This window comes from Chlamydotis macqueenii, chromosome 6 (genome assembly GCF_036417535.1).
Source record: "Chlamydotis macqueenii isolate bChlMac1 chromosome 6, bChlMac1.mat, whole genome shotgun sequence".
In the NCBI taxonomy this organism is placed as follows: Eukaryota; Metazoa; Chordata; class Aves; order Otidiformes; family Otididae; genus Chlamydotis; species Chlamydotis macqueenii.
In genome coordinates this window covers 29,036,904-29,052,988 of record NC_141561.1, presented here as the reverse complement: position 1 = coordinate 29,052,988, position 16,085 = coordinate 29,036,904, and positions in this window count along the sequence as shown.

Below are 16,085 nucleotides of genomic sequence, written 5' to 3'. Positions count from 1 at the left end.
TGCTAGCTGTGTAGGACAGCGAAGAGGCTGACGCGTGTGTGTCCGTAGAGCTGCTAGAAAGCGTACGTGAAGAGCAGGAAGGGCTTTCAGAGCAGCCGGTTCTCGTCTTGGACAGTCGCCACACATCCGCACTTTTAGTGCCTCAGAACCCCGGACAGCTTGCAAAACACGGCTGTAACTGTCCCAGCGCAAGCTGTTCAGGAAAGCACAGAAACGCGATGTTCGCGTGCTTTTAGCGCTGCTCGCAAGAAGCCTCCGGAGCAGGCACTTCTCGTGCGGCAACAACCGTGCCTGCTACGATCTTTCCTAGCCTCTTTTCCTCCGGGCAGCCGGCTTGAGCTGATGTGAAGTGTTGGTGGGCAAATCATCCAGAGAAGAGTTGCAATGCTTCTGGGCTGTTAGCAAGAGCGAGTGAAGAGCAGCAAGAGCTTTCCTTGCTGACCCTTTTCACGTGGGAGAGTAGCTGGACATTTGCCGGTTTAGTGCCTTGTTTCTTCTGCGCAGCTTGCACAAAGCTCATTGCGGCTTTCGCGGTTCGAGTTGTGCATCGCCGGAGCTCTGCGGGAAAGAGCCGCGAAAGCTCCGAGTGCGGCCAGCTCGCGTGTAGCCGCGATGATGCGCTGTTCGCCGGTTGGAGGGCGACTGCCTTCTGCGCGGCTGCTTCCAAGTTGACGGTAACTGCCAGCGTGCTAGCTGTGTAGGACAGTGAAGAGGCTGACGCGTGTGTGTCCGTAGAGCTGCTAGAAAGCGTACGTGAAGAGCAGGAAGGGCTTTCAGAGCAGCCGGTTCTCGTCTTGGACAGTCGCCACACATCCGCACTTTTAGTGCCTCAGAACCCCGGACAGCTTGCAAAACACGGCTGTAACTGTCCTAGCGCAAGCTGTTCAGGAAAGCACAGAAACGCGATGTTCGCGTGCTTTTAGCGCTGCTCGCAAGAAGCCTCCGGAGCAGGCACTTCTCGTGCAGCAACAACCGTGCCTGCTACGATCTTTCCTAGCCTCTTTTCCTCCGGGCAGCCGGCTTGAGCTGATGTGAAGTGTTGGTGGGCAAATCATCCAGAGAAGAGTCGCAATGCTTCTGGGCTGTTAGCAAGAGCTTTCCTTGCTGACCCTTTTCACGTTGGAGATTAGCTGGACATTTGCCGGTTTAGTGCCTTGTTTCTTCTGCGCAGCTTGCACAAAGCTCATTGCGGCTTTCGCGGTTCGAGTTGTGCATCGCCGGAGCTCTGCGGGAAAGAGCGAGAGAAGAGCCGCGAAAGCTCCGAGTGCGGCCAGCTCGCGTGTAGCCGCGATGATGCGCTGTTCGCCGGTTGGAGGGTGACTGCCTTCTGCGCGGCTGCTTCCAAGTTGACGGTAACTGCCAGCGTGCTAGCTGTGTAGGACAGCGAAGAGGCTGACGCGTGTGTGTCCGTAGAGCTGCTAGAAAGCGTACGTGAAGAGCAGGAAGGGCTTTCAGAGCAGCCGGTTCTCGTCTTGGACAGTCGCCACACATCCGCACTTTTAGTGCCTCAGAACCCCGGACAGCTTGCAAAACACGGCTGTAACTGTCCCAGCGCAAGCTGTTCAGGAAAGCACAGAAACGCGATGTTCGCGTGCTTTTAGCGCTGCTCGCAAGAAGCCTCCGGAGCAGGCACTTCTCGTGCAGCAACAACCGTGCCTGCTACGATCTTTCCTAGCCTCTTTTCCTCCGGGCAGCCGGCTTGAGCTGATGTGAAGTGTTGGTGGGCAAATCATCCAGAGAAGAGTCGCAATGCTTCTGGGCTGTTAGCAAGAGCTTTCCTTGCTGACCCTTTTCACGTGGGAGATTAGCTGGACATTTGCCGGTTTAGTGCCTTGTTTCTTCTGCGCAGCTTGCACAAAGCTCATTGCGGCTTTCGCGGTTCGAGTTGTGCATCGCCGGAGCTCTGCGAGAAAGAGCGAGAGAAGAGCCGCGAAAGCTCCGAGTGCGGCCAGCTCGCGTGTAGCCGCGATGATGCGCTGTTCGCCGTTTGGAGGGCGACTGCCTTCTGCGCGGCTGCTTCCAAGTTGACGGTAAGTGCCAGCGTGCTAGCTGTGTAGGACAGTGAAGAGGCTGACGCGTGTGTGTCCGTAGAGCTGCTAGAAAGCGTACGTGAAGAGCAGGAAGGGCTTTCAGAGCAGCCGGTTCTCGTCTTGGACAGTCGCCACACATCCGCACTTTTAGTGCCTCAGAACCCCGGACAGCTTGCAAAACACGGCTGTAACTGTCCCAGCGCAAGCTGTTCAGGAAAGCACAGAAACGCGATGTTCGCGTGCTTTTAGCGCTGCTCGCAAGAAGCCTCCGGAGCAGGCACTTCTCGTGCGGCAACAACCGTGCCTGCTACGATCTTTCCTAGCCTCTTTTCCTCCGGGCAGCCGGCTTGAGCTGATGTGAAGTGTTGGTGGGCAAATCATCCAGAGAAGAGTCGCAATGCTTCTGGGCTGTTAGCAAGAGCTTTCCTTGCTGACCCTTTTCACGTGGGAGAGTAGCTGGACATTTGCCTGTTTAGTGCCTTGTTTCTTCTGCGCAGCTTGCACAAAGCTCATTGCGGCTTTCGCGGTTCGAGTTGTGCATCGCCGGAGCTCTGCGGGAAAGAGCGAGAGAAGAGCCGCGAAAGCTCCGAGTGCGGCCAGCTCGCGTGTAGCCGCGATGATGCGCTGTTCGCCGGTTGGAGGGTGACTGCCTTCTGCGCGGCTGCTTCCAAGTTGACGGTAACTGCCAGCGTGCTAGCTGTGTAGGACAGCGAAGAGGCTGACGCGTGTGTGTCCGTAGAGCTGCTAGAAAGCGTACGTGAAGAGCAGGAAGGGCTTTCAGAGCAGCCGGTTCTCGTCTTGGACAGTCGCCACACATCCGCACTTTTAGTGCCTCAGAACCCCGGACAGCTTGCAAAACACGGCTGTAACTGTCCCAGCGCAAGCTGTTCAGGAAAGCACAGAAACGCGATGTTCGCGTGCTTTTAGCGCTGCTCGCAAGAAGCCTCCGGAGCAGGCACTTCTCGTGCAGCAACAACCGTGCCTGCTACGATCTTTCCTAGCCTCTTTTCCTCCGGGCAGCCGGCTTGAGCTGATGTGAAGTGTTGGTGGGCAAATCATCCAGAGAAGAGTCGCAATGCTTCTGGGCTGTTAGCAAGAGCTTTCCTTGCTGACCCTTTTCACGTGGGAGATTAGCTGGACATTTGCCGGTTTAGTGCCTTGTTTCTTCTGCGCAGCTTGCACAAAGCTCATTGCGGCTTTCGCGGTTCGAGTTGTGCATCGCCGGAGCTCTGCGAGAAAGAGCGAGAGAAGAGCCGCGAAAGCTCCGAGTGCGGCCAGCTCGCGTGTAGCCGCGATGATGCGCTGTTCGCCGTTTGGAGGGCGACTGCCTTCTGCGCGGCTGCTTCCAAGTTGACGGTAAGTGCCAGCGTGCTAGCTGTGTAGGACAGTGAAGAGGCTGACGCGTGTGTGTCCGTAGAGCTGCTAGAAAGCGTACGTGAAGAGCAGGAAGGGCTTTCAGAGCAGCCGGTTCTCGTCTTGGACAGTCGCCACACATCCGCACTTTTAGTGCCTCAGAACCCCGGACAGCTTGCAAAACACGGCTGTAACTGTCCCAGCGCAAGCTGTTCAGGAAAGCACAGAAACGCGATGTTCGCGTGCTTTTAGCGCTGCTCGCAAGAAGCCTCCGGAGCAGGCACTTCTCGTGCGGCAACAACCGTGCCTGCTACGATCTTTCCTAGCCTCTTTTCCTCCGGGCAGCCGGCTTGAGCTGATGTGAAGTGTTGGTGGGCAAATCATCCAGAGAAGAGTCGCAATGCTTCTGGGCTGTTAGCAAGAGCTTTCCTTGCTGACCCTTTTTTTCGTGGGAGAGTAGCTGGACATTTGCCTGTTTAGTGCCTTGTTTCTTCTGCGCAGCTTGCACAAAGCTCATTGCGGCTTTCGCGGTTCGAGTTGTGCATCGCCGTAGCTCTGCGAGGAAGAGCCGCGAAAGCTCCGAGTGCGGCCAGCTCGCGTGTAGCCGCGATGATGCGCTGTTCGCCGGTTGGAGGGCGACTGCCTTCTGCGCGGCTGCTTCCAAGTTGACGGTAACTGCCAGCGTGCTAGCTGTGTAGGACAGTGAAGAGGCTGACGCGTGTGTGTCCGTAGAGCTGCTAGAAAGCGTACGTGAAGAGCAGGAAGGGCTTTCAGAGCAGCCGGTTCTCGTCTTGGACAGTCGCCACACATCCGCACTTTTAGTGCCTCAGAACCCCGGACAGCTTGCAAAACACGGCTGTAACTGTCCTAGCGCAAGCTGTTCAGGAAAGCACAGAAACGCGATGTTCGCGTGCTTTTAGCGCTGCTCGCAAGAAGCCTCCGGAGCAGGCACTTCTCGTGCAGCAACAACCGTGCCTGCTACGATCTTTCCTAGCCTCTTTTCCTCCGGGCAGCCGGCTTGAGCTGATGTGAAGTGTTGCTGGGCAAATCATCCAGAGAAGAGTCGCAATGCTTCTGGGCTGTTAGCAAGAGCTTTCCTTGCTGACCCTTTTCACGTTGGAGATTAGCTGGACATTTACCGGTTTAGTGCCTTGTTTCTTCTGCGCAGCTTGCACAAAGCTCATTGCGGCTTTCGCGGTTCGAGTTGTGCATCGCCGGAGCTCTGCGGGAAAGAGCGAGAGAAGAGCCGCGAAAGCTCCGAGTGCGGCCAGCTCGCGTGTAGCCGCGATGATGCGCTGTTCGCCGGTTGGAGGGTGACTGCCTTCTGCGCGGCTGCTTCCAAGTTGACGGTAACTGCCAGCGTGCTAGCTGTGTAGGACAGCGAAGAGGCTGACGCGTGTGTGTCCGTAGAGCTGCTAGAAAGCGTACGTGAAGAGCAGGAAGGGCTTTCAGAGCAGCCGGTTCTCGTCTTGGACAGTCGCCACACATCCGCACTTTTAGTGCCTCAGAACCCCGGACAGCTTGCAAAACACGGCTGTAACTGTCCCAGCGCAAGCTGTTCAGGAAAGCACAGAAACGCGATGTTCGCGTGCTTTTAGCGCTGCTCGCAAGAAGCCTCCGGAGCAGGCACTTCTCGTGCGGCAACAACCGTGCCTGCTACGATCTTTCCTAGCCTCTTTTCCTCCGGGCAGCCGGCTTGAGCTGATGTGAAGTGTTGGTGGGCAAATCATCCAGAGAAGAGTTGCAATGCTTCTGGGCTGTTAGCAAGAGCGAGTGAAGAGCAGCAAGAGCTTTCCTTGCTGACCCTTTTCACGTGGGAGAGTAGCTGGACATTTGCCGGTTTAGTGCCTTGTTTCTTCTGCGCAGCTTGCACAAAGCTCATTGCGGCTTTCGCGGTTCGAGTTGTGCATCGCCGGAGCTCTGCGGGAAAGAGCCGCGAAAGCTCCGAGTGCGGCCAGCTCGCGTGTAGCCGCGATGATGCGCTGTTCGCCGGTTGGAGGGCGACTGCCTTCTGCGCGGCTGCTTCCAAGTTGACGGTAAGTGCCAGCGTGCTAGCTGTGTAGGACAGTGAAGAGGCTGACGCGTGTGTGTCCGTAGAGCTGCTAGAAAGCGTACGTGAAGAGCAGGAAGGGCTTTCAGAGCAGCCGGTTCTCGTCTTGGACAGTCGCCACACATCCGCACTTTTAGTGCCTCAGAACCCCGGACAGCTTGCAAAACACGGCTGTAACTGTCCCAGCGCAAGCTGTTCAGGAAAGCACAGAAACGCGATGTTCGCGTGCTTTTAGCGCTGCTCGCAAGAAGCCTCCGGAGCAGGCACTTCTCGTGCAGCAACAACCGTGCCTGCTACGATCTTTCCTAGCCTCTTTTCCTCCGGGCAGCCGGCTTGAGCTGATGTGAAGTGTTGGTGGGCAAATCATCCAGAGAAGAGTCGCAATGCTTCTGGGCTGTTAGCAAGAGCTTTCCTTGCTGACCCTTTTCACGTTGGAGATTAGCTGGACATTTGCCGGTTTAGTGCCTTGTTTCTTCTGCGCAGCTTGCACAAAGCTCATTGCGGCTTTCGCGGTTCGAGTTGTGCATCGCCGGAGCTCTGCGGGAAAGAGCGAGAGAAGAGCCGCGAAAGCTCCGAGTGCGGCCAGCTCGCGTGTAGCCGCGATGATGCGCTGTTCGCCGGTTGGAGGGTGACTGCCTTCTGCGCGGCTGCTTCCAAGTTGACGGTAACTGCCAGCGTGCTAGCTGTGTAGGACAGCGAAGAGGCTGACGCGTGTGTGTCCGTAGAGCTGCTAGAAAGCGTACGTGAAGAGCAGGAAGGGCTTTCAGAGCAGCCGGTTCTCGTCTTGGACAGTCGCCACACATCCGCACTTTTAGTGCCTCAGAACCCCGGACAGCTTGCAAAACACGGCTGTAACTGTCCCAGCGCAAGCTGTTCAGGAAAGCACAGAAACGCGATGTTCGCGTGCTTTTAGCGCTGCTCGCAAGAAGCCTCCGGAGCAGGCACTTCTCGTGCAGCAACAACCGTGCCTGCTACGATCTTTCCTAGCCTCTTTTCCTCCGGGCAGCCGGCTTGAGCTGATGTGAAGTGTTGGTGGGCAAATCATCCAGAGAAGAGTCGCAATGCTTCTGGGCTGTTAGCAAGAGCTTTCCTTGCTGACCCTTTTCACGTGGGAGATTAGCTGGACATTTGCCGGTTTAGTGCCTTGTTTCTTCTGCGCAGCTTGCACAAAGCTCATTGCGGCTTTCGCGGTTCGAGTTGTGCATCGCCGGAGCTCTGCGAGAAAGAGCGAGAGAAGAGCCGCGAAAGCTCCGAGTGCGGCCAGCTCGCGTGTAGCCGCGATGATGCGCTGTTCGCCGTTTGGAGGGCGACTGCCTTCTGCGCGGCTGCTTCCAAGTTGACGGTAACTGCCAGCGTGCTAGCTGTGTAGGACAGTGAAGAGGCTGACGCGTGTGTGTCCGTAGAGCTGCTAGAAAGCGTACGTGAAGAGCAGGAAGGGCTTTCAGAGCAGCCGGTTCTCGTCTTGGACAGTCGCCACACATCCGCACTTTTAGTGCCTCAGAACCCCGGACAGCTTGCAAAACACGGCTGTAACTGTCCCAGCGCAAGCTGTTCAGGAAAGCACAGAAACGCGATGTTCGCGTGCTTTTAGCGCTGCTCGCAAGAAGCCTCCGGAGCAGGCACTTCTCGTGCGGCAACAACCGTGCCTGCTACGATCTTTCCTAGCCTCTTTTCCTCCGGGCAGCCGGCTTGAGCTGATGTGAAGTGTTGGTGGGCAAATCATCCAGAGAAGAGTCGCAATGCTTCTGGGCTGTTAGCAAGAGCTTTCCTTGCTGACCCTTTTCACGTGGGAGAGTAGCTGGACATTTGCCTGTTTAGTGCCTTGTTTCTTCTGCGCAGCTTGCACAAAGCTCATTGCGGCTTTCGCGGTTCGAGTTGTGCATCGCCGTAGCTCTGCGAGGAAGAGCCGCGAAAGCTCCGAGTGCGGCCAGCTCGCGTGTAGCCGCGATGATGCGCTGTTCGCCATTTGGAGGGCGACTGCCTTCTGCGCGGCTGCTTCCAAGTTGACGGTAAGTGCCAGCGTGCTAGCTGTGTAGGACAGTGAAGAGGCTGACGCGTGTGTGTCCGTAGAGCTGCTAGAAAGCGTACGTGAAGAGCAGGAAGGGCTTTCAGAGCAGCCGGTTCTCGTCTTGGACAGTCGCCACACATCCGCACTTTTAGTGCCTCAGAACCCCGGACAGCTTGCAAAACACGGCTGTAACTGTCCCAGCGCAAGCTGTTCAGGAAAGCACAGAAATGCGATGTTCGCGTGCTTTTAGCGCTGCTCGCAAGAAGCCTCCGGAGCAGGCACTTCTCGTGCAGCAACAACCGTGCCTGCTACGATCTTTCCTAGCCTCTTTTCCTCCGGGCAGCCGGCTTGAGCTGATGTGAAGTGTTGGTGGGCAAATCATCCAGAGAAGAGTCGCAATGCTTCTGGGCTGTTAGCAAGAGCTTTCCTTGCTGACCCTTTTCACGTTGGAGATTAGCTGGACATTTGCCGGTTTACTGCCTTGTTTCTTCTGCGCAGCTTGCACAAAGCTCATTGCGGCTTTCGCGGTTCGAGTTGTGCATCGCCGGAGCTCTGCGGGAAAGAGCGAGAGAAGAGCCGCCAAAGCTCCGAGTGCGGCCAGCTCGCGTGTAGCCGCGATGATGCGCTGTTCGCCGGTTGGAGGGTGACTGCCTTCTGCGCGGCTGCTTCCAAGTTGACGGTAACTGCCAGCGTGCTAGCTGTGTAGGACAGCGAAGAGGCTGACGCGTGTGTGTCCGTAGAGCTGCTAGAAAGCGTACGTGAAGAGCAGGAAGGGCTTTCAGAGCAGCCGGTTCTCGTCTTGGACAGTCGCCACACATCCGCACTTTTAGTGCCTCAGAACCCCGGACAGCTTGCAAAACACGGCTGTAACTGTCCCAGCGCAAGCTGTTCAGGAAAGCACAGAAACGCGATGTTCGCGTGCTTTTAGCGCTGCTCGCAAGAAGCCTCCGGAGCAGGCACTTCTCGTGCGGCAACAACCGTGCCTGCTACGATCTTTCCTAGCCTCTTTTCCTCCGGGCAGCCGGCTTGAGCTGATGTGAAGTGTTGGTGGGCAAATCATCCAGAGAAGAGTCGCAATGCTTCTGGGCTGTTAGCAAGAGCGAGTGAAGAGCAGCAAGAGCTTTCCTTGCTGACCCTTTTCACGTGGGAGAGTAGCTGGACATTTGCCGGTTTAGTGCCTTGTTTCTTCTGCGCAGCTTGCACAAAGCTCATTGCGGCTTTCGCGGTTCGAGTTGTGCATCGCCGGAGCTCTGCGCGGAAGAGCCGCGAAAGCTCCGAGTGCGGCCAGCTCGCGTGTAGCCGCGATGATGCGCTGTTCGCCGTTTGGAGGGCGACTGCCTTCTGCGCGGCTGCTTCCAAGTTGACGGTAAGTGCCAGCGTGCTAGCTGTGTAGGACAGTGAAGAGGCTGACGCGTGTGTGTCCGTAGAGCTGCTAGAAAGCGTACGTGAAGAGCAGGAAGGGCTTTCAGAGCAGCCGGTTCTCGTCTTGGACAGTCGCCACACATCCGCACTTTTAGTGCCTCAGAACCCCGGACAGCTTGCAAAACACGGCTGTAACTGTCCCAGCGCAAGCTGTTCAGGAAAGCACAGAAACGCGATGTTCGCGTGCTTTTAGCGCTGCTCGCAAGAAGCCTCCGGAGCAGGCACTTCTCGTGCGGCAACAACCGTGCCTGCTACGATCTTTCCTAGCCTCTTTTCCTCCGGGCAGCCGGCTTGAGCTGATGTGAAGTGTTGGTGGGCAAATCATCCAGAGAAGAGTCGCAATGCTTCTGGGCTGTTAGCAAGAGCTTTCCTTGCTGACCCTTTTCACGTTGGAGATTAGCTGGACATTTGCCGGTTTAGTGCCTTGTTTCTTCTGCGCAGCTTGCACAAAGCTCATTGCGGCTTTCGCTGTTCGAGTTGTGCATCGCCGGAGCTCTGCGGGAAAGAGCGAGAGAAGAGCCGCCAAAGCTCCGAGTGCGGCCAGCTCGCGTGTAGCCGCGATGATGCGCTGTTCGCCGGTTGCAGGGTGACTGCCTTCTGCGCGGCTGCTTCCAAGTTGACGGTAACTGCCAGCGTGCTAGCTGTGTAGGACAGCGAAGAGGCTGACGCGTGTGTGTCCGTAGAGCTGCTAGAAAGCGTACGTGAAGAGCAGGAAGGGCTTTCAGAGCAGCCGGTTCTCGTCTTGGACAGTCGCCACACATCCGCACTTTTAGTGCCTCAGAACCCCGGACAGCTTGCAAAACACGGCTGTAACTGTCCCAGCGCAAGCTGTTCAGGAAAGCACAGAAACGCGATGTTCGCGTGCTTTTAGCGCTGCTCGCAAGAAGCCTCCGGAGCAGGCACTTCTCGTGCAGCAACAACCGTGCCTGCTACGATCTTTCCTAGCCTCTTTTCCTCCGGGCAGCCTGCTTGAGCTGATGTGAAGTGTTGGTGGGCAAATCATCCAGAGAAGAGTCGCAATGCTTCTGGGCTGTTAGCAAGAGCTTTCCTTGCTGACCCTTTTCACGTGGGAGAGTAGCTGGACATTTGCCGGTTTAGTGCCTTGTTTCTTCTGCGCAGCTTGCACAAAGCTCATTGCGGCTTTCGCGGTTCGAGTTGTGCATCGCCGGAGCTCTGCGAGAAAGAGCGAGAGAAGAGCCGCGAAAGCTCCGAGTGCGGCCAGCTCGCATGTAGCCGCGATGATGCGCTGTTCGCCGTTTGGAGGGCGACTGCCTTCTGCGCGGCTGCTTCCAAGTTGACGGTAAGTGCCAGCGTGCTAGCTGTGTAGGACAGTGAAGAGGCTGACGCGTGTGTGTCCGTAGAGCTGCTAGAAAGCGTACGTGAAGAGCAGGAAGGGCTTTCAGAGCAGCCGGTTCTCGTCTTGGACAGTCGCCACACATCCGCACTTTTAGTGCCTCAGAACCCCGGACAGCTTGCAAAACACGGCTGTAACTGTCCCAGCGCAAGCTGTTCAGGAAAGCACAGAAACGCGATGTTCGCGTGCTTTTAGCGCTGCTCGCAAGAAGCCTCCGGAGCAGGCACTTCTCGTGCGGCAACAACCGTGCCTGCTACGATCTTTCCTAGCCTCTTTTCCTCCGGGCAGCCGGCTTGAGCTGATGTGAAGTGTTGGTGGGCAAATCATCCAGAGAAGAGTCGCAATGCTTCTGGGCTGTTAGCAAGAGCTTTCCTTGCTGACCCTTTTCACGTGGGAGAGTAGCTGGACATTTGCCTGTTTAGTGCCTTGTTTCTTCTGCGCAGCTTGCACAAAGCTCATTGCGGCTTTCGCGGTTCGAGTTGTGCATCGCCGGAGCTCTGCGGGAAAGAGCGAGAGAAGAGCCGCCAAAGCTCCGAGTGCGGCCAGCTCGCGTGTAGCCGCGATGATGCGCTGTTCGCCGGTTGGAGGGCGACTGCCTTCTGCGCGGCTGCTTCCAAGTTGACGGTAACTGCCAGCGTGCTAGCTGTGTAGGACAGCGAAGAGGCTGACGCGTGTGTGTCCGTAGAGCTGCTAGAAAGCGTACGTGAAGAGCAGGAAGGGCTTTCAGAGCAGCCGGTTCTCGTCTTGGACAGTCGCCACACATCCGCACTTTTAGTGCCTCAGAACCCCGGACAGCTTGCAAAACACGGCTGTAACTGTCCCAGCGCAAGCTGTTCAGGAAAGCACAGAAACGCGATGTTCGCGTGCTTTTAGCGCTGCTCGCAAGAAGCCTCCGGAGCAGGCACTTCTCGTGCGGCAACAACCGTGCCTGCTACGATCTTTCCTAGCCTCTTTTCCTCCGGGCAGCCGGCTTGAGCTGATGTGGAGTGTTGGTGGGCAAATCATTCAGAGAAGAGTCGCAATGCTTCTGGGCTGTTAGCAAGAGCGAGTGAAGAGCAGCAAGAGCTTTCCTTGCTGACCCTTTTCACGTGGGAGAGTAGCTGGACATTTGCCGGTTTAGTGCCTTGTTTCTTCTGCGCAGCTTGCACAAAGCTCATTGCGGCTTTCGCGGTTCGAGTTGTGCATCGCCGGAGCTCTGCGAAGAAGAGCCGCGAAAGCTCCGAGTGCGGCCAGCTCGCGTGTAGCCGCGATGATGCGCTGTTCGCCGGTTGGAGGGCGACTGCCTTCTGCGCGGCTGCTTCCAAGTTGACGGTAACTGCCAGCGTGCTAGCTGTGTAGGACAGTGAAGAGGCTGACGCGTGTGTGTCCGTAGAGCTGCTAGAAAGCGTACGTGAAGAGCAGGAAGGGCTTTCAGAGCAGCCGGTTCTCGTCTTGGACAGTCGCCACACATCCGCACTTTTAGTGCCTCAGAACCCCGGACAGCTTGCAAAACACGGCTGTAACTGTCCCAGCGCAAGCTGTTCAGGAAAGCACAGAAACGCGATGTTCGCGTGCTTTTAGCGCTGCTCGCAAGAAGCCTCCGGAGCAGGCACTTCTCGTGCAGCAACAACCGTGCCTGCTACGATCTTTCCTAGCCTCTTTTCCTCCGGGCAGCCGGCTTGAGCTGATGTGAAGTGTTGGTGGGCAAATCATCCAGAGAAGAGTCGCAATGCTTCTGGGCTGTTAGCAAGAGCTTTCCTTGCTGACCCTTTTCACGTTGGAGATTAGCTGGACATTTGCCGGTTTACTGCCTTGTTTCTTCTGCGCAGCTTGCACAAAGCTCATTGCGGCTTTCGCGGTTCGAGTTGTGCATCGCCGGAGCTCTGCGGGAAAGAGCGAGAGAAGAGCCGCGAAAGCTCCGAGTGCGGCCAGCTCGCGTGTAGCCGCGATGATGCGCTGTTCGCCGGTTGGAGGGTGACTGCCTTCTGCGCGGCTGCTTCCAAGTTGACGGTAACTGCCAGCGAGCTAGCTGTGTAGGACAGCGAAGAGGCTGACGCGTGTGTGTCCGTAGAGCTGCTAGAAAGCGTACGTGAAGAGCAGGAAGGGCTTTCAGAGCAGCCGGTTCTCGTCTTGGACAGTCGCCACACATCCGCACTTTTAGTGCCTCAGAACCCCGGACAGCTTGCAAAACACGGCTGTAACTGTCCCAGCGCAAGCTGTTCAGGAAAGCACAGAAATGCGATGTTCGCGTGCTTTTAGCGCTGCTCGCAAGAAGCCTCCGGAGCAGGCACTTCTCGTGCAGCAACAACCGTGCCTGCTACGATCTTTCCTAGCCTCTTTTCCTCCAGGCAGCCGGCTTGAGCTGATGTGAAGTGTTGGTGGGCAAATCATCCAGAGAAGAGTCGCAATGCTTCTGGGCTGTTAGCAAGAGCGAGTGAAGAGCAGCAAGAGCTTTCCTTGCTGACCCTTTTCACGTGGGAGAGTAGCTGGACATTTGCCGGTTTAGTGCCTTGTTTCTTCTGCGCAGCTTGCACAAAGCTCATTGCGGCTTTCGCGGTTCGAGTTGTGCATCGCCGGAGCTCTGCGAGGAAGAGCCGCGAAAGCTCCGAGTGCGGCCAGCTCGCGTGTAGCCGCGATGATGCGCTGTTCGCCGGTTGGAGGGCGACTGCCTTCTGCGCGGCTGCTTCCAAGTTGACGGTAACTGCCAGCGTGCTAGCTGTGTAGGACAGCGAAGAGGCTGACGCGTGTGTGTCCGTAGAGCTGCTAGAAAGCGTACGTGAAGAGCAGGAAGGGCTTTCAGAGCAGCCGGTTCTCGTCTTGGACAGTCGCCACACATCCGCACTTTTAGTGCCTCAGAACCCCGGACAGCTTGCAAAACACGGCTGTAACTGTCCCAGCGCAAGCTGTTCAGGAAAGCACAGAAATGCGATGTTCGCGTGCTTTTAGCGCTGCTCGCAAGAAGCCTCCGGAGCAGGCACTTCTCGTGCAGCAACAACCGTGCCTGCTACGATCTTTCCTAGCCTCTTTTCCTCCGGGCAGCCGGCTTGAGCTGATGTGAAGTGTTGGTGGGCAAATCATCCAGAGAAGAGTCGCAATGCTTCTGGGCTGTTAGCAAGAGCTTTCCTTGCTGACCCTTTTCACGTGGGAGAGTAGCTGGACATTTGCCGGTTTAGTGCCTTGTTTCTTCTGCGCAGCTTGCACAAAGCTCATTGCGGCTTTCGCGGTTCGAGTTGTGCATCGCCGGAGCTCTGCGGGAAAGAGCGAGAGAAGAGCCGCGAAAGCTCCGAGTGCGGCCAGCTCGCGTGTAGCCGCGATGATGCGCTGTTCGCCGGTTGGAGGGTGACTGCCTTCTGCGCGGCTGCTTCCAAGTTGACGGTAACTGCCAGCGTGCTAGCTGTGTAGGACAGCGAAGAGGCTGACGCGTGTGTGTCCGTAGAGCTGCTAGAAAGTGTACGTGAAGAGCAGGAAGGGCTTTCAGAGCAGCCGGTTCTCGTCTTGGACAGTCGCCACACATCCGCACTTTTAGTGCCTCAGAACCCCGGACAGCTTGCAAAACACGGCTGTAACTGTCCCAGCGCAAGCTGTTCAGGAAAGCACAGAAACGCGATGTTCGCGTGCTTTTAGCGCTGCTCGCAAGAAGCCTCCGGAGCAGGCACTTCTCGTGCGGCAACAACCGTGCCTGCTACGATCTTTCCTAGCCTCTTTTCCTCCGGGCAGCCGGCTTGAGCTGATGTGAAGTGTTGGTGGGCAAATCATCCAGAGAAGAGTCGCAATGCTTCTGGGCTGTTAGCAAGAGCTTTCCTTGCTGACCCTTTTCACGTTGGAGATTAGCTGGACATTTGCCGGTTTAGTGCCTTGTTTCTTCTGCGCAGCTTGCACAAAGCTCATTGCGGCTTTCGCGGTTCGAGTTGTGCATCGCCGGAGCTCTGCGGGAAAGAGCGAGAGAAGAGCCGCGAAAGCTCCGAGTGCGGCCAGCTCGCGTGTAGCCGCGATGATGCGCTGTTCGCCGGTTGGAGGGTGACTGCCTTCTGCGCGGCTGCTTCCAAGTTGACGGTAACTGCCAGCGTGCTAGCTGTGTAGGACAGCGAAGAGGCTGACGCGTGTGTGTCCGTAGAGCTGCTAGAAAGCGTACGTGAAGAGCAGGAAGGGCTTTCAGAGCAGCCGGTTCTCGTCTTGGACAGTCGCCACACATCCGCACTTTTAGTGCCTCAGAACCCCGGACAGCTTGCAAAACACGGCTGTAACTGTCCCAGCGCAAGCTGTTCAGGAAAGCACAGAAACGCGATGTTCGCGTGCTTTTAGCGCTGCTCGCAAGAAGCCTCCGGAGCAGGCACTTCTCGTGCAGCAACAACCGTGCCTGCTACGATCTTTCCTAGCCTCTTTTCCTCCGGGCAGCCGGCTTGAGCTGATGTGAAGTGTTGGTGGGCAAATCATCCAGAGAAGAGTCGCAATGCTTCTGGGCTGTTAGCAAGAGCTTTCCTTGCTGACCCTTTTCACGTGGGAGAGTAGCTGGACATTTGCCGGTTTAGTGCCTTGTTTCTTCTGCGCAGCTTGCACAAAGCTCATTGCGGCTTTCGCGGTTCGAGTTGTGCATCGCCGGAGCTCTGCGAGAAAGAGCGAAGAAGAGCCGCGAAAGCTCCGAGTGCGGCCAGCTCGCGTGTAGCCGCGATGATGCGCTGTTCGCCGTTTGGAGGGCGACTGCCTTCTGCGCGGCTGCTTCCAAGTTGACGGTAACTGCCAGCGTGCTAGCTGTGTAGGACAGTGAAGAGGCTGACGCGTGTGTGTCCGTAGAGCTGCTAGAAAGCGTACGTGAAGAGCAGGAAGGGCTTTCAGAGCAGCCGGTTCTCGTCTTGGACAGTCGCCACACATCCGCACTTTTAGTGCCTCAGAACCCCGGACAGCTTGCAAAACACGGCTGTAACTGTCCCAGCGCAAGCTGTTCAGGAAAGCACAGAAACGCGATGTTCGCGTGCTTTTAGCGCTGCTCGCAAGAAGCCTCCGGAGCAGGCACTTCTCGTGCGGCAACAACCGTGCCTGCTACGATCTTTCCTAGCCTCTTTTCCTCCGGGCAGCCGGCTTGAGCTGATGTGAAGTGTTGGTGGGCAAATCATCCAGAGAAGAGTCGCAATGCTTCTGGGCTGTTAGCAAGAGCTTTCCTTGCTGACCCTTTTCACGTGGGAGAGTAGCTGGACATTTGCCTGTTTAGTGCCTTGTTTCTTCTGCGCAGCTTGCACAAAGCTCATTGCGGCTTTCGCGGTTCGAGTTGTGCATCGCCGTAGCTCTGCGAGGAAGAGCCGCGAAAGCTCCGAGTGCGGCCAGCTCGCGTGTAGCCGCGATGATGCGCTGTTCGCCGGTTGGAGGGCGACTGCCTTCTGCGCGGCTGCTTCCAAGTTGACGGTAAGTGCCAGCGTGCTAGCTGTGTAGGACAGTGAAGAGGCTGACGCGTGTGTGTCCGTAGAGCTGCTAGAAAGCGTACGTGAAGAGCAGGAAGGGCTTTCAGAGCAGCCGGTTCTCGTCTTGGACAGTCGCCACACATCCGCACTTTTAGTGCCTCAGAACCCCGGACAGCTTGCAAAACACGGCTGTAACTGTCCCAGCGCAAGCTGTTCAGGAAAGCACAGAAACGCGATGTTCGCGTGCTTTTAGCGCTGCTCGCAAGAAGCCTCCGGAGCAGGCACTTCTCGTGCAGCAACAACCGTGCCTGCTACGATCTTTCCTAGCCTCTTTTCCTCCGGGCAGCCGGCTTGAGCTGATGTGAAGTGTTGCTGGGCAAATCATCCAGAGAAGAGTCGCAATGCTTCTGGGCTGTTAGCAAGAGCGAGTGAAGAGCAGCAAGAGCTTTCCTTGCTGACCCTTTTCACGTGGGAGAGTAGCTGGACATTTGCCGGT